Source organism: Pongo pygmaeus, chromosome 19 (assembly GCF_028885625.2).
Source record: "Pongo pygmaeus isolate AG05252 chromosome 19, NHGRI_mPonPyg2-v2.0_pri, whole genome shotgun sequence".
Lineage (NCBI taxonomy): Eukaryota > Metazoa > Chordata > Mammalia > Primates > Hominidae > Pongo > Pongo pygmaeus.
This window is the reverse complement of record NC_072392.2, coordinates 86,305,943-86,330,429: the sequence shown is the minus strand read 5'-3', so window position 1 is coordinate 86,330,429 and position 24,487 is coordinate 86,305,943. Positions and strand designations below refer to the sequence as shown.

At 43.6% G+C, this 24,487-nt stretch overlaps 2 pseudogenes; both read left to right on the top strand.

Annotated features, from left to right (window-relative positions):
* The window catches only part of LOC129017619 (leucine-rich repeat-containing protein 37A3-like), a 29,908-nt pseudogene extending 9,243 nt beyond the window's left edge, over positions 1-20,665 (top strand).
* On the top strand, positions 7,556-9,031 carry LOC129016829 (endophilin-A2-like; annotated as a pseudogene).
* Positions 20,666-24,487: the final 3,822 nt, after the last annotated feature.

The following is a 24,487-nucleotide window of genomic DNA, read 5'->3' as shown; positions in this document are numbered from 1 at the left end:
AAGGCTGAGGTGGGTGGATCACCTGAAGTCAGGAGTTCAAGACCAGCCTGACCAACACGGTGAAACCCCATCTCTACTAAAAATACAAAAATTAACTGGGTGTGGTGGCGGGCACATGTAATCCTAGCTACTCAGGAGGCTGGGGCAGGAGAATCACTTGAACCCAGGAGGTGGAAATTGCAGTGAGCCAAGGTCATGCCATTGCACTCAAGCCTGGGTGACAGAGCAAGACTCTGATGGAGATGGGGTCTGGAACTCCTGACCTCAGATGATCTACCCACCTGAGCTTCCCAAAGTGCTGGGATTATAGTTACCAGGCCCAGCCAATAAATGGAAACTAACTTAAAAGAAGGAAGGAAGGAAGGGAGGAAGGGAGGGAGGGAGGACAAGGAGGGAGGGAAGGGAAAGAAGGAGGGAGGAAGAGAAATGAAGAAAGAAAGAGAAAGAAAGAAGAAAAATTTTAAAAACCATAAGGTTAAAGTAAACCTTTCTTCTTCATACAGATTAAGCACATGAGTTCAGATTACAGCTTTGTTTCTTAATAGCTTGGTGACCTAGGACAAGTTATGTTACCACTCTGTGCCTCAGTTTCCTCATTTATAAAATAGGGCAATAATATCTACCACATAAAGTTATTGTGAGGATTAAATGTGAAATGCTGATCACAAATACCTAGCAGCCCAATAGATACTCAATGTAATAATTATTATTTTTATAATTTCTGCAAAAGTACAGTGATTCTTGGGTTAACCTGAAGGGTGGTTTTCTTTTATTTCTTCCTGTTTCTTTTCTTTTTCCCATTCACTTTAAAGAATTAAAAAGAAAATAGATTCCAGTATTTTGGAATAAAAATTCACATCAAAATTAATGTATTCATTTATTGACATATAAATAAAATGTCATTTGTTTATTCAATAAACATTTATTAAATCCCTAGTAAATTTCAGACATGATGCCAGTCACAGGGATGACAATGACAATAAGATGTGGTCTCTGCCCTCAAGGAGCTGATAGCCCAGGAGACTGACAAGTAGACAGGTGATTACATGCAGTGTAACAAAGGCTGTGATGTCATACAAGACGACAAGTGGGAGTATGTGATAGGAGTATGGTTTTGACCAGTTCCTCCTCTTAGATTTATCCCTTTTTCTTTGGCTATAAAGCAAAAGAATTAGTCCAATTTTTTTTTCTTAACTGTGCAAATTAAACCATAAAATTTAAAAACTTTATGAAGATAAAAGGCAAGCAGTCAGGTGCAGTGGCTCATGCCTGTAATCCTAACACTTTGGTAGGTCAAGGGGGATGGATCACCTGAAGTTAGGAGTTTGAGACCAGCCTGTCCAACATGACGAAACCCCGTCTCCACTAAAAATACAAAAGTTAGCTGGGCGTGGTGGCGGACACCTGTAATCCCAGCTACTCAGGAGGCTGAGGCAGGAGAATCGCTTGAACCCAGGAGGTGGAGGTTGCAGTGAGCCAAGATGGAGCCATTGCTCTCTAGGCTGGGTGACAGAGCAAGACTTCATCTCAAAAACAAAAAACAAAAAACAAAAAAACAAGCAACTTGAATTATGGAGGACACTAGAAATAGTGTTTCCTACAGAGTCAGGGCTTCCTACCGACATAGTCACTTCTAGGGTTTTTGACCTGAAAAGTTCTGTGGCATATTTTTTCTTTGCTATCCACTTTTTGTTTTTTTTTCTATTTCTTCCCCTCTTTCTCTCCTCTATCTTCTAGATATCTAGGCAGTTCCCAAAGAAATAGTGCTTTACAGATTCTAATGGTGATTTATTAGGTAAAAACAGAAAATGATTTTTTTGACCTAAAAGTTCCATACCAAAAAATGAATATAAATTTTGATACAGTTTCACACATTGAAAACGCAGGTAATTTTAATTTTATCGCATTTTTTTCAGAATTCTCAATCACAATCCTCTGACAGCTGCTGAAGATCCATATCTCTTTGAACTGCCAGGATTAATGTATCTGTAAGTACTATAGTACCCTCATGAGTCATGAGATGATTTATGCTCTTTTTAAATTTGTCATCAAAGATTAAGTATTTTGCATTTAGGCTAAAAAGTCATAAATTTTAACTGAGTTATTGAAAAAAGTTATTGGCAAAGAAAAGGATTAAGAAAAGATGTGTAATGGTCAAGACAGCCAGCAGGGGAAAAGAACAGTGTTGAAAAACCTGTATAGATTTGGAACATGTAGACATATGGAGGAATATTACTTAACCAAGAAAGCAAAGAGGAATAGGTGCTCATTATTCTAAAAAGTAAGAAAAGAGTAAATAATCAAGATGGGTGAATGCAATATGAAATGAGAAGTAAGATAATGGTAAAAAAAAAAAAAAACAAAACTGTAAGTTCTACTCTTAAATATCATTAATTTGATGACACAGATCAACTTAAATTTCTTTAATAAGAGCTCTCTGGAATTTTACAGCAAATAAACTGTTGAACTGGCTTGTTTTATAGAGAAGCCAAAATTGAAGTAGTCATATGTCCTTGAAATATCTTTTTAAGTACAGAATTGGTATTGGGGTTCATATCATGAATGTTTCGGCTCTCTTCTTCGGAAACATGGGAACAACACAAGTCCCACTTACCATACTTAAGAACATTCTCACGATGACTGTTGAATTGGAAAAACTGTTAAGTTATTTTTTTCTTAGATTTATTTTTACTTAGTTGGTTTTTTAGGTTTTATTATTTTCTTAAGTCAGGTTTACTGAGATATAATTTTCATATAACATTCACCCTTTATAAGTGTACAGTTTAGTGTTTTTGTTTGTTTGCTTGGGTTTTTTTGAGATGGCGTCTCGCTCTGTCGCCCAAGCTGGAGTGCAGTGGCGCAATCTTGGCTCACTGCAAGCTCCGCCTCCCAGGTTCACACCATTCTCTTGCCTCAGCCTCCCGAGTAGCTGGGACTACAGGTGCCCACCACCACACCCGGCTAATTTTTTGTATTTTTAGTGGAGACGGGGTTTCACCATGTTAGCCAGGATGGTCTCGATCTCCTGACCTTGTGATCCACCCGCCTCAGCCTCCCAAAGTGCTGGGATTACAGGCGTGAGCCACCACGCCCGGCCCTAGTTTGATGAGTTTTGACAAATGTATAGTTACATAACCACCACCACATTCCCAATATAAAGCATTTCTGTCACCTCAAAAAGGCCCCTCGTGTCCCTTTGTAGGCAATCCCCTCCTCCCACCATCAGCCGGTTAGCTACTAATCTGATTTCTGTTCCTATAGTTTTGCGTTTTTCAGAATGTCTTATAAATGAAATCATGTAGCATGTAGCCTCTTGTGTTTGGCTTCTTTCACTTAGTATTGCTTTTTTTTTTTTTGAGATGGAGTCTCACTGTCACCCGGGCTGCAGTGCAGCAGCGTGACCTCGGCTCACTGCAACCACCACCTCCCAGATTCAAGCAATTCTCCTGAGAGAATCCCAGCCTCCCAAGTAGCTGAGATCACAGGCGTGTGCCACCACGCCCAGCAAATTTTTGTATTTTTAGTGGAGACGAACTTTCACCATGTTGGCCAGACTGGTTTCGAACTCCTGACCTCAAGTGATCCGCCCACCTCGGCCTCCCAAAGTGTTAGGATTGCAGGTGTGAGCCACCTTGCCCGGCCTCATTTAGCGTAATTTTTTTTAAGATTATGCTACCATCCATGTTGTTACACCAATCAGTACAGCTGGCCCTCCATATCTGCAGGTTCCTCATCCATGGATTCAACTAACCATGGATGGAGAATATTTGGAAAAAATTAAAATATGTAAAATAATAATACAACAATAACAGAAAATTTATGGTATAATTATTTACATACCGTTTACACTGTATTAGGTATTTAAAGTATACCCGAGGCTTATGTCATTTATTATATCAAGTATTATGTCATTTCATATAAAAGACTTCAGCATCTGTGGCCTTTGGTGTCTGCAGGGGGTCCTGGAGCCAATCCCCTGCAGACACCAAAGGACAACTGTTCACTCCTTTTTATTGCTCAGTAGTATTCCAGTTGTGTGAACGTTATCAATGTGTTTAACCATTCATCAATGTATGGACATTTGGGTAGCTTCCAATTTTTGGCAATTATGAATAAAACTTCTAAAAACACTCATATACAGGTCTTTGTGTGAATCTATGTTTTCATTTCTTTGGGTAAATACCTAGGAGTTGGATTGTTCACATGCTTAGTGTATATTTAACTTTTTAAGAAACTGCTAAACTGTTTCCTAAAGTGGCTGTGCCATTTTACATTTCCACCAGCATTGTATGAGAGTCACAGTTGTTCCACATCTTCAGCATTTTTTTTTTTTTTTTTTTTGGCGACACAGTCTTGCTCTGTCCCCAGGCTGGAGTGCAATGGTGCCATCTTGGCTCACTGCAACCTCTACCTCCTGAGTTCAAACAGTTCTCCTGCCTCAGCCTCCCAAGTAGCTATAAGCACCTGCCACCACACCCAGCTAATTTGTGTATTTTTAGTAGAGACGGGCTTTCACCATGTTGGCCAGGCTGGTCTTGAACTCCTGACTTCAATTTGGGAGGCCACCTGCCTGGCCTCCCAAAGTGCTGGGGTTATAGGCGTGAGCCACCATGCCTGGCCCAGCAGATTCTTTTTTTTTTTTTTTTTGAGACAGAGTCATTGCTGGAGTGCAGCAGCAAGATCTCAGCTGACAGCAACCTCTCCCTCCCAGGTTCAAGCGATTCTCCTCCCTCAGCTTCCTGAGTAACTGGGATTATAGCCGTGCACCACCACGCCCAGCTAATTTTTGTATTTTTAGTAGAGATGAGGTTTCATCTTGTTGGCCAGGCTGGTCTCGAACTCCTGGCCTCACTTGATCCACCCGCCTTAGCCTCCCAAAGTGCTGGGATTACAGGCGTGACCCACCATGCCTGGCCCAGCCCAGCAGATTCTTATATTTGAGTTTTTAAAGAAATATTCACCTTTCTACTGCTAGACGTGTAGTGGAATCTCATTCTGGTTTTAATTTGCATTTCTTTAATAGCTAGTGATATTGAATATTCATGTGCAAATATCTTTACTAAATTGTTCAAATCTATTCCCATATTTTAATTGGATATTATTATTTTTATTGAGGTTTTTTTTTCCCCCCTGTAATCCCATGAGACATTCGTCATTATTGAGTTTTAAGAGTGCTTTAGGCCGGGCATTGTGGCTCATGCTTGTAATCCCAATTCCAGCACTTTGGGAGGCTGAGGTGGGTGGATCACGAGGTCAGGAGATCGAGACCATCCTGGCTGACATGGTGAAACTGCATCTCCACTAAATATACAAAAAAAAAAAAAAAATTAGCCGGGCATAGTGGTGGGCACCTGCAGTCCCTACTCGGGAGCTGAGGCAGGAGAATGGCATGAACCCAGGGGGCGGAGCTTGCAGTGAGCAGAGATCACGCCACTGCACTCCAGCCTGGGCGACAAAGTGAGACTCCATCTAAAAAAAAAGAAAAAAAAAAAAAAGAGTGCTTTATAGATTCTAGATACAAGTCTTTTCAGGGACTAGGTACAGTGGCTCATGCCTATAATCCCAGCACATTGGGAGGCTGAGGCAGGAGGACTGCTTGAGGCCAGGAGTTTTAGACCACCTGGGCAATATGGTAAAACCTTGTCTCTACCAAAAATATAAAAATTAGCCAGGTGTGGTGGTGCTCACCTGTGGTCCCAGCTACTTGGGAAACTGAGGTGGGAGGATTGCTTGAGCCTGGGAGATCGAGGCTGCAGTGAGCTATGATCGCCACTGCACTCCAGCCTGGGTCACAGAGTGAGATGCTATCTCAAAAATTAAATAAGTAAATAAATAAAAACAAAAAACAAGGCCTTATAGATATGTGTTTGGTAAATATCTTCTCTCGGGTTGTGGTTTGTCTTTTCATTCCTTTAAAAGTGTTTTCTGGCTGGACACAGTGACTCACACCTGCAATCCCAGCACTTTGGGAGGCCAAGGCAGGTGGATCACTTGAAGTAAGGAGTTCGAGACCAGCCTGGCCAACGTGGCAAAACCCCCATCTCTACTAAAAATACACAAATTAGCCAAGTGTGGTGGCCCAAGCCTGTAATCCCAGCTACTCCGGAGGCTGAGGCACAAGAAGTGCTTGAACCTGGGAGGTGGAGGTTGCAATGAGACGTGATTGCACCACTGCACTCCAGCCTGGGTGACAGAGTGAGACTCTGTCTCAAAAAATAAATAAATAAATAAAGTGTTTTCTGAAGAGCAGAAGTTTTTAATTTTGATCAGCTTTAAGTTAGCAATTTTTTCTTATATGGCTTGTGCTTTTTTGTTTCTTATCTAAAGAAATCTTAGAACCTGTTGTTTAATCCAAAGTAGAAAAGATTTACTCTCTATGTCTTCTCCCAGAAATTGTACTGTTACATCATTTAGGTCTATGATCCATTTTGAGTTAATTTACATATATGGTTTTTTTTTTCAATTTTATTTTTTGGAGAAACGAGGTCTCACTGTGTTACCCAGGCTGGTTTCAACCTCCTGGCTTCAAATGATCCCCCTGCCTCATTCTCCCAGAGTGCTGGGATCACAGGCATGAGGCACCATGCCTGGCCTTCTTTGTAGATATAGCTATAGATATATATGTACCTATATATCTATAGCTATATCTACATCTTCGCCAGGTGTGGTGGCACATGCCTGTAGTCTCAGCACTCTGGGAGAATGAGGCAGGAGGATCGCTTGAAACCAGGAGGTAGAAGTTGCAGTAAGCCAAGATGGCACCACTGCACTCCACCCTGGGTGACAGAGGAAGACCCTGTCTAAAAAATATATATATATATATATATATATATGTTTCTTCTCCAGGGCCCTATTGTGAGTTTGTTACACAACTTACTGCAACTTAAATTGTGCCACCACCACCCCCATCCCCCCACAATATGCAAGCTAAATAGAAACTCAGTTATGCTAAGGCTGGCTGAGGGCATTATACAAGATTAGCCCTTCATTTAGCACTCTGCTCCATTCATTTTTGTCAGGTCACTTTCTTACTTTCACCAGGTTGTCAGATCTGTTTTACTGCTCTAGGCTCACTTTCCTCAGCCTCCTGCAGCATCTTCCCTGTCAGCTAGATCCCTTCCTCTCTGGATGAAGTCCTCTTCACCCACCAGCTTTCTCATTTAGTTCTCTAAGATAGTGAGGATCTGTCTGCGTTTTTCTTGACCATTAATGGATAGGAAAAATGCTCTCATTGTCTGTAACCATTTGTCACCAAGGCCATAAAGACATTGAACTAATTGCCTTATTGGAGTTCATTATTGGAAGTCTTCAGGAGTTTACGCATTTATATACAAAGTAAGTAGACCAGCTCATTTGTCTTGGCTCATGTGTAACGATCTTTAATGCATATTGAAAAATTACTATTCTCAAGTAAAGATAATGTATACCTCAGGTCATTTACAGTCTCAAAGGTTTGTCAGTATGCTTTTAAACAATCCTGGGAACAGATCTAGATTGAAGGAGACTAAAGAATCATGAACTCAAGGAGGCACCGGGGTGGGTGCCAAGCTGGCAAGCGGGTGGTGGAGGCGGTGCCGATGGGTACCGCTGAGACGCGCAGAGGGTTGGTGGTGCCCGGGAGCCTGTCGCTGGCGGGGTCTGGGCAGGAGGTTCTGCGGCAGGAGGCAGCATGTCGGTTGCGGGGCTGAAGAAGCAGTTTTACAAGGCGAGCCAACTGGTCAGTGAGAAGGTCAGAGGGGCTGAGGGGACCAAGCTGGATGATGACTTCAAAGAGATGGAGAAGAAGGTGGATGTCATCAGCAAGGCGGTGACGTAAGTGCTGGCCAGGACCATCGACTACCCACAGCCCAACCCAGCCTCGCAGGCTAAGCTGACCATGCTCAACACGGCGTGCAAGATCCGGGGCCAGGTGAAGAACCCCGGCTACTCGCAGTCAGGGGCGCTCCGGGGCGAGTGCCTGATCTGCCACGGGAAGGAGCTGGGCAACGAGTCCAACTTCAGCGATGCACTGCTGGATGCCGGCGAGCCCATGAAGCGCCTGGCAGAGGTGAAGGACTCCCTGGACACAGAGGTCAAGCATAACTTCATTGACCCCCTCCAGAACCTATGCAAGAAAGACCTGAAGGAGATCCAGCACCACCTGCAGAAGCTGGAAGGCCACCACCTGGACTTTGACTAAAAGAAGCGGCAGGGCAAGATCCCCAATGAGGAGCTGCATCAGGTGCTGGAGAAGTTTGAACAGTCTAAGGAGGTGGCAGAAACCAGCATGCACAACCTCCTGGAGACCGACATCCAGTAGGTGAGTCAACTCCCGGCCTTGGTGGAGGTGCAGCTGGACTACCACCGGCAGGCCGCGCAGATCCTGGATGAGCTGGCCCAGAAGCTCAAGTGCAGAATCCGGGAAGCTTCCTCACAACCCAAGCGGGAGTATAAGCCCAAGCCCCGGGAGTGCTTTGACCTCAAAAGCCTGAGCAGTCCAACCGGGGCTTCTCATGCACCACAGTCCCCAAGATCGCAGCTTCGTCCTCTTTCCGATCTTACGACAAGTCCATCTGGACTCCTAGCAGGAGCATGCCGCCCCTAGACCAGCGAGCTGCAAGGTGCTGTATGACTTGGAGCTGGAGAAAGATAGGGAGCTGGGCTTCCATGAGGGCGATGTCTTCACACTGATCAACCAGATGAACGAGAACTGATACGAGGGCATGCTGGATGGCCAGTCGCGCTTCTTCCTGCTCAGCTATGTGGACGTGCTTGTGCCTCTGCCCAGTGACTCACGGGCGCCCCCGCCCTGCCCCTCCATCCACACTGGGTGGCACCCCCTGCCGGGTCTCCTGCCTTCCACGGGGCCCCTGCTGCCAGGGCAGTGTCCAAGCCTGCTGGCGCCACCCAGGCCAGGGCCCTTGAGGTACTCCCTGAGCAGGGCCCCACACTTGGGTGGGGGGCTTATCTGGGTGGGTGGAGATGCTTGTTTACACTAGCGCTGATCGCCAATGGTGACGGCTCCCTTCCCCACTCCATGGTGCCGGCCTCCTCCCCGCTCCCCAACTCCTTGCCCAGCTGGCTGAGGCAGGGCAACACTAAGGTGCTCTCAGAAACACTAATGTGCCTCCAGGGCAGCCCCCACACCTCCATCCTGACCCCACGGTGGCCCAGCCCACTGCCTACCCTCGAGTTCCACGGCCTTAACAGGCTTAAATCAAGCGTCCCTGTGGGGTGGCTCAGAGAGAGGACCCTGGTTTTAAATCCTCCCCGTGCCTGGTGCTGGCGATGAGCCCTAGCCCCACTCCAGGGCCACTGTATCCCAGCCTCACACATGCACTCCTTCTCCCCAAGGCCAGGGCAGAGGGCCTCACTGCTTCCCCGGCCTGCTGTCAGCTTGCAGCCCAGGGACAGGGGCCAGTTGGGATCTGCCCCACCTTCCCTCCCACACCTCCCCCCTCCTAACCAGGACAGAGAACATGGCCTCCTGCAGGGCCCTGCCTCCCAAGCCTTGCCCTCACAAAGCCAAGTACCTTTTCAGCTTTTTAACTGCCCCCAGCCAGGCCCACGGAAGCCTGTGTCACTCTGGCACAAGCTGTCACCACCAGCCACCTACACACCCCTCAGCACACCTTGCACGGGACCACAGCCCCAGCTGTGCTGCTGAGGACCAAGCACAAAGGCTCCAGTGAGCAAATCTTCAAGCCCCTAGTGGCCAGGCCTCCCCTTGCCGAGCTGCTGCCACCCCACCCTGTGGGAAGTAGCCCCAGCCATCTCCTCTAGACCATGGCAGGCAACCCCGGGGTTCCCAGACCCCTGCCCAGACCAGCAGGTCCGCAGCCTGGACATCTGCTTCCTCTGTTGCCCAATCCAAAGTTGATGAAATGGAGGGTCCTCTGGGCTAGGCCACATTCACATTCCCCTCCCACTGAGGCCCAGCAAAGCCTCCAGACCCCAGGCTCTGCTCTGCACCCTCCTCGTCAGCAGTACATGAGGGCACAGACACCCTGGCAGAGATGACCACACAGCCTTGGGCACAGTTCAGGGCAAACTGAAATGTATGCCTGAATTTTGTAAACAGAAGTATAAAAGGTCTTTCTACAAAAAAAAAAAAAAAATCATGAACACTAAATGCAATGTCTGATGTTTGACTGGATTCTGAATTTTTTAAGCCATGTTATGATCGGGACAATTGTGAAAATGTATATATGCACTGCATAGTAGACAATGATAATATGAAGTTCCATTGGGTGATGATAGTCCTCTGGTTATGTAGGAGAATGCCTTGCTTCTTAGAGGCTGCACACTGAAGTCTTTAATGGCAAAGGGTCATTTTGTCTGCAACTGACTCAAATGGTTTGTCCAGAAAATTTATAGACATACACACATGGAAAGCAAATGCGGCAAAGTATTAGCAACTGTTGATTCCAGATGAAAGTTATACAGGTGTTCATTATACCATCTGAAAATGCTTCCTAGCCATCCTAAGGCTTAAAGGAAAAAAAGAAAATGCTTAAAATCAAAAGTCGGGGCCAGGAAAAGAATAACAAAAACTTTAGGGTCATGCCTGTAATCCCAGCACTTTGGAAGGCCAAGGAGAGAGGGTTGCTTGAGCTCAGGAGTTTGAGACCAGCCTGGGCAACATGGTGAAACTCCATCTCTACAGAAAATACAAAAATGAGCCAGGCATGGTGGCACGCACCTGTAGTTCTAGCTACTCAGGAGGCTGAGGTGGGAGGATCACTTGAGCCCAGGAGGCAGAGGCTGCAGTGAAGTGAGATTGCACCACTGCACTCAGCCTGTGTAACAGAGTGAGACTTGGCCTCAAAACAAAAGAAACACCTTTGTGTCAGAGTTAAGGTTGCTATATAAGTAAAATGCTAGGTTACGGTTCTGGGTACATTCAATCTATATGAAGATCAGAGACTTCTATTGGACCAAAAGGAAAACTAGTCACTTGTGATTATTCCTCCATAGGTTCGAAAGATGTGTCAGACCAACTTATTGGATGCAGTTTTAATCTAAAACTCCATAAATCGTACTCCCAACTCATAGACTTCATGTTGAATACTCTTCTGTTTCCACAGTCTTAATGTGGCCCTAATAAAGTCATCCTTTTGGAGGACTCAGAAAAGGCCCCCCCCCAACCTCTGTAATGTAATAATTATAGTAGTTAACATTTATTGAGCATTCACTGTGTGTCAGGCATTTTTCAGGTACTGATTCATTTAATCCTCAAAACTCATTAGAGGTAGGTACTATTATAATGACAAGGCCAAGGAACAGAGATTAATCAATTTGCCCAAATTCACATTATTCACAGAGCTGGGATTTAAGCCTAGTCTGGCTGTGGAATCTGTATTCTTAATGACCATGCTATATTGCTTAAGATTAACCTTGAGAATTTACTCCAGTTACAAAGATTGTTTTTATTTCTCTGAAACTGCCCCCAATGAGCCATAACAATAAATTAATCAATTATCTTGGTTATCTCTTTTGACCAAATTTATATTTCAAAAAAAATTCAAACATACCAGAAAGATGAAAGAATAGCACAGAATCCAATCAAAGATTGGGCACTGCATGTCATGTCTTCATTTCCTTTAATCTAAAACATTCCTCTACTTTTTTTGATATTTCATGACATGGCATTTTTTAAGAGTCAAAGATAGTTGTTTTGTAAATTGTCCCACAATCTGGATTTGTCTGTTTCCGCATGATGAGATTCAAGTTAGCATTTTTGGGAAGAATACTGCATAGGTGATGTATCCTTCCTGCCTCGTGATTGCAGGTGGCTCATAATGCTAAGTTTGATCACTTGTTTAAGGTGATCTTCCAGATCTCTCCATTGTAGTTATTTTGCTGGGTGTGGTGGCTCATGCTTTTAATCCCAGCACTTTGGAAGGCCGAGATGGGCAGATCCCTTGAGTCCAGGAGTTTTAGACCAGCCTGAGCAACAAGGTGAAACCCTGTCTCTACTAAAAATACAAAAAAAAAAAAAAAAAATTAGCTGGGTGTGCTGGTACAAGACTATAGTCCCATACACTTGCAGGGGCTGAATTTGGAGGTTCACTTGAGCCCAGGGGGGGGTCAAGGCTGCAGTGAGCTATGATTTTGCCACTGTATTTCAGCCTGGGTGACAGAGTGAGACCTTGTCTCATAAAAAAATAAAAAATAATTTTTCCCTTTGTTAATTAATAAAATATCTGTGGGGTGGTACTTTGAGATCAGTAAAGATCCTGTTCTCAAATGTCTTCTCACCCAGCTGTGTCCATCAGTGATAATCCTCGTCTGAATCAATTTTTATTACATTGGTGGTTGCAAAGTAACACTTTTTAAAATTCTGTCATTCCTTCTACATTTATTAGCTGGCATTATTTCATTAAAGAACAACTCTCTCTCTTTTTTAATATCATTCTTCATGGATTCTTTTTTATATATTATGTTGTAGCTTATTGTTATTCTTTTGAATGCTCAAATTGTCGAGATTTGGCCAATGCAATCTCTGTTATTTTTTTAACCCCACAATCCAGGTTAAACTGAACTATTTTTAATGCCCAGAGTAATTTCTAATATTTCTCACTGCCAACAGGAATTGAGAAAGGGACTCCAGAAGTTGGGGGCTTACTCAGACTCTTCTTAGAAGTCCATTTTCTTCCTGTGTACTTTCAGCCCAAAGTGAGACTTTTGAGTTGGGAAGAGATATTTCTGAATTAAACTACTGATCAGTGTCACCCAATTCTAATCCCAACCACTTTTATTCTAGGCATACCATACTCACTGCCATGCTTACCCTTCGGTTGGGCACCTTTGTCCTCCTTCCCATTGGCCTTCTGGTTCCTACCCAACTGTCCAGTCCACAGGCCTCAGTAACACCTTTCTGCCCAGCCCTGTGGTAGCGTTGGCCTGCCTCCTTTGCCTACTCAAGTAACTGCTTTACCACTATTTATTGTTTTGTGTTTTCATCTTATAGGATCTTACCTAGCCATATGGCCTGCTGCCTCTGCCAATTTAAAAATAGCATTAAGGCTGTCTGCAAGACAGTCAAGCTGCATTGCAACAGTGCATGTCTGACAAACACCACACATTGTCGTGAGTCCAAATTGCCTGGTGATAAATTGTTACATTATTTTAAGTATTTGTTTTTAAATTTTTTATCTTTAATTGATGATAAAATTTTAAGCTAATGATATAATTGCTTTATTTACTCATTCAGATTTAAACTCCCTCAACTTCTGAACTACTCCCTCGCTGGGAGACAGGTTCTCAGTTATTATTACAAAATTTAATAATGGAACTGTTCCATATGCATAAAGGACCAAGAGAAGGGAATGGGAAGGCTAGGGAATGACATTAACATCCACACCCTGTGTATTGTGCTCCCTACTTGGTGCTTTGCCCCCAGTGATAATTTCTTCATATAGTGCAATGTAGTTTGTAAGCTGGTTTTATATGCATGAGGTCTCAAGTACTCTCTGCCTTTTAGGACAGATGTAGATCCAGTTTTGTTTTTGTTTTTACAATTTTATAAGAATACAAGTGATGCTGTTTTATTTGAAGCTTGAGAGCTTCTGGTTCCATAACCAGAAATTGCTCCCTGACTCTTCTAATGGAATGGAGGGCTTTTCCATTCTTAGACCATCCCACTCTGAACTTGCTCTGAATCTCAAACATTTCTATTCACAGAACAAATGCTCAAGTGCTTTGAAGAGTTTTTCTGTAGATTGGGTTTATTAGCACCAACTTCATCACTTCTAAAATGTGATTGCTTTTATGTCCACATAGCTTGAATACAGGTATCTACCAGTGATATGGGGTGGATAATTAATAATGCTTGGCTACTTATATAAAGACAGAGTTGCTTATTTTTCAAAACTTTTTTTTTTTTAACCAACTAAATTATTCCCTTCTCCCCAAGAGGTGGGCAGAAAAGTATTGTTAATCTCCTTTTACAGATGAGGAAAAACAAGATCAGAGGTGCTAAGTGCTACAACTTAGTGCCAGGTCTTCTGTCCCCAATTCTGGGTTCTCCCCAAGCCCATGTTTCTCCTTTCTCACAATCTTTACTTCTTCCTCTGACCCTCAGCACCACCCAAAATACTTTTAATTCTGGAAAAGAAACCCAGCTGCACACTGGCACACTTGACCTTCACGCAGTCAGAAGCTTTGGATGATTCCCCATCCAACATATTAGAGATGAAATGAAAGCAAAGTAGGCATCTGACAAAAGCTGTTTTTTCCCTTCTGCATTTTAGGACCTCAAGTAATGTTTATCCAGAAACTGCTATCATACCATAGATTCATTGTATATTTAACAACATAGGCATACCATCTGGCAAATTAAAAATCTCTTAACCTACACCCTGGATCCCTGCCCAAATTTAAGAAAAGGACTAGGGTGGACACAGTGTTTTTTCCATGTCGCGTCTTCTTTGATGGGGCTACGATATGTGGTAGCAGAGACTGGGGTGGGTGGGTGGAGCGCGTGCCAGATGAGGATCTATCAGCAATGGGAGGGGGCCTCCACTTTAGCATCTCCACCCTGCTCCTCTCAGAGGATAGCCTTTCATTGCATTCAGCTGTGATGGTAGCAAGAACACAGGCACACTGAGGACGAGGAGAGAGGGAGCCTTGTGCTCTCTCTGCATCTGAGGCAGGACAGCACAGGGTACAGAGCAGTCTGCAGAGAGGACAGCTCATCAGGGAAGCACTTGTCTTCCACCTTGGGCTTTGACTGAGCACTGGGCAATTGGCCCCTGGGGATCAACGAAATAATCCTAAGCAGAGTTACTCTATGTCACACTATGGAATGTTCCAAGTAGGTAGCCATATTTTCAAAAGATATCTTTTCCTCCTTTTGTTGTTGCCATTTCATAGGTTTAGGATTGGGTGTGTGTTTCTCCTCTCTGAATGGCATTCTAATGTTTGCTAACTCCTACTTTGTGTGGCTGGGGCATACAGCTGTGGACTGATGCATGCTGTCCCATTATCTTTCAGGATCAAAGCAGTCTCTTCTTTTTTGACAGGTGAAGAAGCATCTGTAGGGAATCCAGAAAGAGTGTTCATGAAAGTGTTACAAGCCTGGAAGAAGCACATGAGCACTGAGCTGACTACTGAGCCGGAGGCAGCCTCAGACAGCAGTGGCATCAACTTGTCAGGCTTTGGGAGTGAGCAGCTAGACACTAACGATGACAGTGATGTTATCAGTGCGCTGTTACATCTTGCCTTATTTCTCAGCAGGAAATCTAGATGCAGAATCAATGTTGTTACCATTCATTAAACTGCTTTTTTCAAACGTGCAAGATGGAGATAGGCTCCTGTTTTGAAAAACAATACAAAGAGCCCCTCGTTTCAACCTGCATCCAACAATTCAACTTATGAAAATAAATTGAGAAAGGTGTATTTGCTAGAAAAGATGTTAGATGCAGAAATACAAGAAAAAAATCGATGAAGTTAAAAAGGGAAGAAAAAACTGCCATGCTTGCAGCCCAGCCTTCTAGGTAACAAATTTAAACGCCAAATATTTGAAAATAAATTAGAAACTGTCCAACCACAGGAAAACAGCCTGGCAAAGGTTCAAAGTGTAGGCAAAAACCTGCAGAGAGTGAACAGAGTCCTCATGGGCCCAAGGAGCATCCAGAAAAGGCCCTTCAAAGAGGTGGGAAAGCAGAGTATCAGGAGGGAACAGGGTGCCCAGGCATTTGGGGAGAATGCTGCCAAAGAAAAAAGGCTCGGGAGTCCAGCCCCAAGGGAGCTAGAACAGCCTCAGATAGTGCAGGGGCCCGAGAATGTAGCGGGAAATGCCATCTACACCAAGCCTTCATTCACCCAAGAACAGAAGCCAACAGTCTCCTCTCTGCTGAAACCCTTCTCCATGGGCGTGCCTTCTGCCTTCCACAACTGCAAAAGCCCTACCTCAGGTTGGAGACAGATCGAAAGACTTAGCCTACACCATTTTAATTTTAGAAAATGCAAAGGCTAGAGTTAAAAAATATGAAGGCTGCTAAACCAATCGTACATTCCAGAAAAAAATACCACTTTCACAAAAATCACTCCCATGTGGCCCACAGAACACCCAAGGCCAAAAAGATTAGAAAATTCAGAAAGAAAAGTTATCTCAATAGATTGATGCTCACAAAGAGGCCGCCGTTCTCTGCAGCGAAGAGTCTCATAAATTCCCCTTCACAAGCAGCTTTTTCATCCTCAGGAGACCTAAGTCCTCAAGAAAACCCTTTTCCAGAAGTATTTGCTCCTTCAGAACGTTTTATAGAAAACACTACTGTAAAAAACACAACTGCAAGAAATGCCTCTGAAGAAAACGTTTTTATGGAAAACACTACTATGCCAGAAGGCACCATCTCTGAAAACACAAACCAATCATCTTCCTGAGGCAGATTCCACTAGGACTGCGTTCAACTTAGAGCCAACTGTTAAACAAACTGAGACAAAATGGGAATACAACAACGTTGGCACTGACCTGTCCCCCGAGCCCAAAAGCTTCAATTACCCATTGCTCTCATCCCCAGGTGATCAGTTTGAAATTCCGCTAACCTATCAACTACAGTCCATCATCCCCAACAACGATGTGAGAAGGTTCATTTCTCATGTTATCCGGACCTTGAAGATGGACTGTTCTGGGGCCCATGTGCAAGTGACCTGTGCCAAGCTCATCTCCAGGACAGGCCTCCTAATGAAGCTTCTCAGTGAGCAGCAGGAAGAAAAGGCGTCCAAGGCAGAATGGGATACAGAACAGTGGAAAACTAAGAACTGTATCAATGAGAGCACGGAAGCCCAGAGTGAACAGAAAGAGCAGAAGTTGAGTGAGGTAAGGACCACACAGAAACATGAGACCCAGACTTTCCCATCATTTAGCATATGCCAGGGAAGTGCCCACACAGGAGAACCTGGGACTCCCAGGCCACAGCTTGTCTTGGCCATGTAACTTTGGCCATGACAGTGATCTCCCACTTTGTTCATTTAGAGAGTGAAACAGATTAGTGCACAGGACGAACTGTAGGCCGGGCATGGTAGCTCACGCCTGTAATCCCAGCACTTTGGGAGACCGAGGTGGGTAGATCACTTGAAGTCAGAGGAGTTTGAGACCAGCTTGGCCAATATAGTGAAACCCTATCTTCACAAAAAATACAAAAATTAGCTGGGTGTGGTGACTTGTGCCTATAGTTCCAGCTACTCGAGAGGCTGAGGTGGATCACCTGAGCTCAGGGAGGTCGAGTCTGTAGTGAACTGTGATCGCACCACTGTACTCCAGCCTGGGTGACAGAGTGAGACCCTGTCTCAAAAAAAAAAAAAAAAAAAAAAAGAACCTGTAAGCTACTCAACTGGAATACTGGGGTTTTGAAAAGTTAGCTTTCACTCTCTTTTTTTTTTTTTTTAATTGTTCTTTCCTTTTTTTTTTTTTTTTTTTTTTTTAGCTCACGAAAGAAGTTCCAGGATATGGCTATAACAACAAACTCATCTTGGCGATATCTGTGACTGTAATACTAACGATTTTGATTATAATTTTTTGTCTTATTGAGGTAAGGACAATAATTAATTCAGGTTTTCAGAAAGCAATCCTGTCTTTGTGTGGATTCAGAACCCACAAACTGAAAATCAAAGCCACTTCCCCACTTGACATTCTTCTTCAGTCGTTTAAGGCTGAGGTATGCTTTGTTCTTTTACTGCAGTGTATATTCCAGGATTTTTAAAGGATCCTCACTTCCAGGAGATCTCTGTGAATTGAAACCAAGTTAATCCCACTAGACCATTTTAAGAAGTTGATATAATAGCAAAATTTCTCCTACCGAAAACTATGTTAACAATTGGATGTACTCACCAAGTCACCCTTACTCTGCCACTAATTTATTTCCTTGTTGCTGAAATGATGAGAGATGTATAATCTCCACCCTCACGGAGTTGTCATCACCCTGGAGAGGAAGGAGACAGCCAAAAGAGAGAAGTATTGTCTGGTAGATTTATTAGAGTCACATAGTATCATCCTTCTCCAGTGTGTAAGGCATTGTCTAAATAGGTCCAGTTAAAGCATTGCAGGGTAGCCATCTTTTAAAAAAATTGTTGGCCACATTTTTAAGTTCACAGGGGAAGGGAAATGTCTCATACTGTAGCCCTCCTGAGTCTAGGCCCTCTGTGAGATGTGTCCATTTCTTGGACACCATATGAGACATTCCCCCTCGGATTAGAGATGCTCAACCTGCATTAACATATCTAAAGCCTACATCTGGCGACTCTAGGGTGAGTCCTGTTTACAATGCTCATTCCTGGAGCTTGCCTCTGTTTGCCTTTTGTTTGATTACATGATGCATTACTTTTCCCAATAGGCCAGTGCTAGCATATTGAAGAGTGATTTAAAAAGCTGGTAACCTTGATGCTATGCTACCAATCCAACCTTATTTGCCTCATTTACTATTTCCATTATTGTGGCAGCCAGCCCTCCATTCCAGCCAGAGCAGCCCCTCACCATACCCCAGTCACACCATCCGCATTTCTGCTTTTGTCTGTGCGTTTGTCCATCTAAAATTCCCTTATTTCACTCTGCCTGTGGGAATCCTATGAATCTCTCAAAAGCCAACTCAAGTTCATCTTTCTGCTTGAAACCTTCCTTGAATATTCCAGCCCTCCTAAGCCTAGTCCCTTTGTGAGATTTTTCTCCATTTCTTGGACACCATATGAGAGACTTCAGAGGCTGAAGTGGGAGGATTGCTTGAGCCTGGGAGGTCGAGGATGCAGTGATCTGTGGTCATACCACTGCACTCTAGCCTGGGCAACAGAGCGAGGCCCTGTCTCAAAAACAGCCACCACCAAAAACTATCTGAGGATTTGAATAGGATTACATTAAATTTATAGATTAATTTGAGAATTGACATCTGTACAACATTCTAGGAATGTGCTGCCTCATGTATTCATTTCTTTTTAATGTCTTTCAGAAGAGTTTTAGGGTTTTCATCATAGAGATCTTATATATTTTTTGTTAGATAAAAGACCTTTGTATTTTTGTTCCTAAATACTTCATACATTTGTATTGCCATTGTAAATGGGATCTTCCTTCCATTTTCTAATTAGTTATTGGTGGTACATGGGAAAAGTAGTTGAGGTCTGTGTGCTGCTCTCTTGATTTTGTATATAGCCACTGTATTGAATTCTCATATTACTTCCAGTAAAAGAAACTTAGTTGATTCTCTTAGGCTTCCTTGGCTGTCTAACATTTATCATTTCATATGCAAATAATCATAGTTTTGTCTCTTCCTTTTCAATACTTATATTCTTTCCTTCCTTTCCTTTTTCCTTTTTTTTTTTTTTCTTCTTTCTCAGGGCCTTGTTGTCACCCAGGCTGGAGAGCAATGGTGTGATCTAGCTCACTGTAACCTCAAACTCCTGGGCTTAAGGGATCCTCCTGCCTCAGCTTCCAAGTGGCTGGGACTACAAACAGGCAGCTAATTAAAAAAAATTTTTTTTGTAGAGACAAGGTCTCGCTATGTTGCCTAGGCTGATTTTCCTGCCACTGTAGAGGAAGGACTCAGGTTTCCTTTTTTTCCTACTTTTAAGAGTGTTTTGTTAGGAATTGTCTGTTGAATGTTAGCTAAAATAGTCAATAAAATGTATTAAGTGCCAGCTGCACGCAAGACCCTAAGTTAGACACAGTCAGCCCTCTTCATCAGCAGGTCCACATCTTCAGATTCAACTAGATGAGGCTGAATATTTGAAAAAAGAAACAATAAAAATACAAATAGAAAATACAGCATAACAACTGTCACCATTGTACAATATCTATACATTTTATAAGTAATGACTTAAAGTACATGGGGCCAGGTACTGTGGCTCACCCTTGTAATCCCAATACTTTGGGAGGCCAACCTGGGCAGCATAGTGAGAACTTGTCTTTACTAAAAATAAAAATTAAAAAAAAATTAGCCAGGTGTGGTGGGATGCACCTGTAGTCCCAGCTACTCAAGAGGTTGAGATGGGCGGATCACTGGAACCCAGGAGGTTGAGGCTGCAGTGAGCTGTGATTGTGACACTGCACTCCAGCTGAGCAACAGAGGGCGATCTTGTCTCTAAGTAAATAAATAAATAAAGTATATGTGGGATGTGTGTTGGTTATATGCAAATACTGCACCATTATATGTAAGGGATTGAGCATCCACAGATTCTGGTATGGTGTGGCGGCGGTATCCTAGAACCAATCCCCCGCAAGATATCAAGGATGACTGAACTGTGGAAGAATCAAAGCACTGCTAAACAGCATATAATTCCTGTCTTCAAAAAAGTTATTTCATCAGGTAGATGAGACTTATAATGAATAGAAGCAATGAATACAGATTTGGAGATAGGGGTTGTTGTGATGGATAATCTTAATTGCATTTTCTTCCAAAACAGATTCATTCTCATAGAAGGGCATCAGAAAAAGATAAAGAAGGATCCTCAATGTCAGGCCGCTGAGCCCAAGCTAAGCCATCATAACCCCTGTGATCTGCAGGTATACGTCCAGATGGCCTGGAGCAACTGAAGAACCACCAAAAAAATGAAACAGCCAGTTCCTGCCTTAACTGATGACATTCCACCATGGTGATTTGTTCCTGCCCCACCCCAACTAATCAATTGGCCTTGTGACATTCCTCCCCTGGACAATGAGTCTCATGATCTCCCCACCCTGCACCTTGTGACTCCTGCCCTGTCTGCAAGAGTTAACTACCTTTAACTGTAATTTTCCACTACCTACCCAAATCCTATAAAGCTGCCCCACCCCATCTCCCTTTGTTGACTCTCTTTGTGGACTCAGTCCACTTGCACCCAAGTGAAATAAACAACCTTGTTGCTCACGCAAAGCCTGTTGGTGGACTCTCCTCACATGGACATATGTAACAGTTGGGAGTTCAAGACCAGCCTGACCAGCATGGCGAAACCCCGTCTCTACTAAAAATACAAAATTAGCTAGGCGTGGTGGTGCAGGCCTATAATCCCAGCTACTTGCGAGGCTGAGGCAGGAGAATTGCTTGAACCCAGGAGGCGGAGGTTGCAGTGAGCCGAGATCACACCATTGCACTCCAGCCTGGGCAACAAGAGCAAAACTCTGTCTCAAAAAAACAAACAAAAACAAGAAACCATGAAGCTGCATGACAAGGAGTCTTCCAACGAGGATGAGATCCTCAACAGGGACACCGGGTAGACGACAGGGCCCTCACGGTTCCCATCTAAAATGAGGAGGGGGTGAGAAGCTTAATTGTTCCTTTCAAGAATCAAAACCTTGGCATTGTTATTCTTATCCCAGGGACACTGAAACCCCAACAGAGAAGACCCCAACTGGAGAGTCGGCTGCTGAGGGGGAGGAGAGTGAGGCCCTGCTGTAGGAGGAGAACAGAGTGACTCCAGCCCACGTCAGGCCTCCTGCAAAACTACTTATTTTTTTTTCTTTCATAATTGAGATTTTATTGGTTGAGGATCAGTACAGACATTTCAATTTGTACACAATTCTTAACACACGTAACGAAAATCTAAAAAGCCAGGTATTGTAATTTTTTTTAAAGTTATTCCAGTGACTTTCCAGCTTAAAATTTGGAAGCAAATTTTCCTTAAGAGGCTATCAAGTACCAGTATCTTCACATGTTGATCAGCTGTGACATACATCCCAGTAGTTCACAACTGAACTGTTTCAAGCAATTCTCCTGCCTCGGCTTCCCAAGGTTTGTCAGTATACTTTTTTTTTTTTTTTTTTTTTTTTTGAGACAGAGTCTTGCTCTGTCACCCAGGCTGGAGTGCAGCGGCACGATCTTGGCTGCGGGTTCAAGGGTTCAAGTGATTCTCCTGCCTCACCCTCCTGAGTAGCTGGGATTATAGGTGTATGCCACCTCATCTGGCTAATTTTTGTATTTTTAGTAGAGACAGGGTTTCACCATGTTGGTCAGGCTGGTCTCGAACTCCTGACCCCGTGATCCACCTGGCTCAGCCTCCGAAAGTGCTGGGATTACAGCCGTGAGCCACTGTGCCTGGCCTACTGTCTAGTTTTTTAAAAAATTATTATGATAGCCATCACTGTGGGTAAGAAGTGGGAGCTCATTGTGGTTCTGATCTATGTTTCCCTGACAGTTAATGAAGTTGAACATCTTTCCATGTGCGTATTGGCCATTTGTGAATCTTCTTTGGAGAAATGTCTATTCCAAACCTTTGGCTTTTTTTTTGTTTTTTTGAGACAGGATCTCAAAAAAAAGACAGGATCTAGTGTTGTCCAGACTAGAGTGCAGTGGCATGATCACAGCTCACTGCAGCCTCAACCTCCCGACCTCAAGTGATTCTCCCACCTCAGCCTCCCACATAGCTGGGATTATAGGCATGCGCCACCATGACCAGTTAATTTTTTGTAGAGATGGGGCTTTGTGATGTTGCCAGGCCGGTCTCAAACTCCTGGGCTCAAGTGATCCTCCGGCTTCAACCTCTAAAAGTGCCAGGATTACAAGTGTGAGCCACCACATTCAGCCTACCTTTGCCCATTTTAAAACTATGTTTTGTTGTTGTTGTTGGATTATAATAGTACTTTTTTTCTCTTCTTTTTTATTTATTTTTGAGACAGGGCCTTGCTCTGTCACCCAGGCTGGAGTGCAGTGGCGTGATCTCAGCTCACTGCAGCCTCAACTTTCCAGGCTCAGATGCTCCTCCCGCCTTAGCCTCCTGAGTAGCTGGGACTACAGGCTCACACCACCAAGACCAGCTAATTTTTTTTATATTTTTTATAGAGACGAGGTTTCACCATGTTGCCCAGGCTAGTTCTTTAAATCATATATATTCTGGATACTAGACCCTTACCAGATACATGATTTACAAATATTTTCTCCCATTCTGTTCACTCTTTTGATGGTATTGTTGGCAGCATAAAAGCTTCTAATTTTGATATAGTTCAATTTATCTAGTTTTTCTTTTGTCACTTGTGCTTTTGGTGTGGTAGCTAAGTACCCATTACCTAATCCAAGGTCACAAAGATTTACTTCCATGATTTCTTCTAAGAATGTTATTTTGGCTCTTACATGTGAGTCTGTGGTCCATCTTGAGTTAACTTCTGTGTATCAAGGATGTAGATACCCAGTAGAACGAGCACCATTTGTTAAAAAGGCCGTCTTTTCCCCTTTGAATTGCCCCACTTTCTCCTTTAAAAACTTTTTGAGGAATGATGTATCTAAAGTACCAGATCTTCAGTGTCCACCTTGGTGAGTATTTACATATGATGCGTACCCTGTGACCACCATCTAGATCAAGATCTAGAACGTGTCTAGCCCACCAGAGACTCCTGAGTACCTTCTCCCAGTCATTGCGCCCCTTGAAAACCACCATTCTGACTTCTAGAGCCGTGCGTTAGTTTCTCCTGTTGTTGAACCTCACGCCTATAAATGGAATCATGCAGTATGTACTCTTTTGTGTCTGGTTTCTTTCGCTGAATACATCTGTGAGCTTCAGCTGTACATATAGCGTAAGACTGTAGTTCATTCTTTTCCATTGTTCTGTAATACTCCATTGTAAAAATATATCACAGCCTATTACCCATTCTCTTGTTAATGGATATTTGGGTTGTTTCCAGATTTGTTTGTTTGTTTATTTGAGATGGAATCTCGCTGTGTTGCCCAGGCTGGCGTGTAGTGGCATGAGCTTGGCTCACTACAACCTCTGCCCCTCAGGTTCAGGTGATTCTCCTGCCTCAGCCTCCCAAGTAGCTGGGATTACAGGCACGTGCCACCGCACACGGCTAATTTTTGTATTTTTAGTAGACACAGGGTTTCACTATATTGGCCAGGCTGGTCTCGAACTCCTGACCTTGTGATCCGCCCGCCTCAGCCTCCCAAAGTTCTGGGATTACAGGTGTGAGCCACCGTGCCCAGCTGTTTCCAGGTTTTGACTATTATGAAGAAAGCTGTAGTGAACATCTTGTACATGCTTTTAGAGAACCTTGGTGTTTATTTCTGTGGGTATATACCTGGGAAAGGAATTGCTAGGTCCTTGGATATATTTACTTTTTTTTTTTTTTCCCCCTGAGATGGAGTCTCTCTCTGACGCCCACGCTGGAGTGCAGTGGTGTGATCTCAGCTCACTGCAACCTCTGCCTCCCCAGTTCAAGCAATTCTCCTGCCTCACCCTCCTGAGTAGCTGGGACTACAGGCGCGTGCCACCACGCCCAGCTAATTTTTTGTATTTTTAGTAGAGACGGGGTTTCACTGTGTTAGCCAGGATGGTCTCGACCTCCTGACCTCATGATCCACCTGCCTCAGCCTCCCAAAGTGCTGGGATTACAGGCGTGAGCCACCGTGCCTCGCATGTTTAGCTTTAATAGATACCACCACCAAACAGTTTTCTAAACTGTGCTAATTTATACTCATATTGGCAACAAATGAGCATTCTAGTTGCTCTTTATCCTAGCCAATGGTGTTACCAATCTTTTTCATTTTAGCCACTCTAGTAGATGTGTAGTGGTTTTAATTTTCATTTCCTTGATGACTAAAGATGATACCTT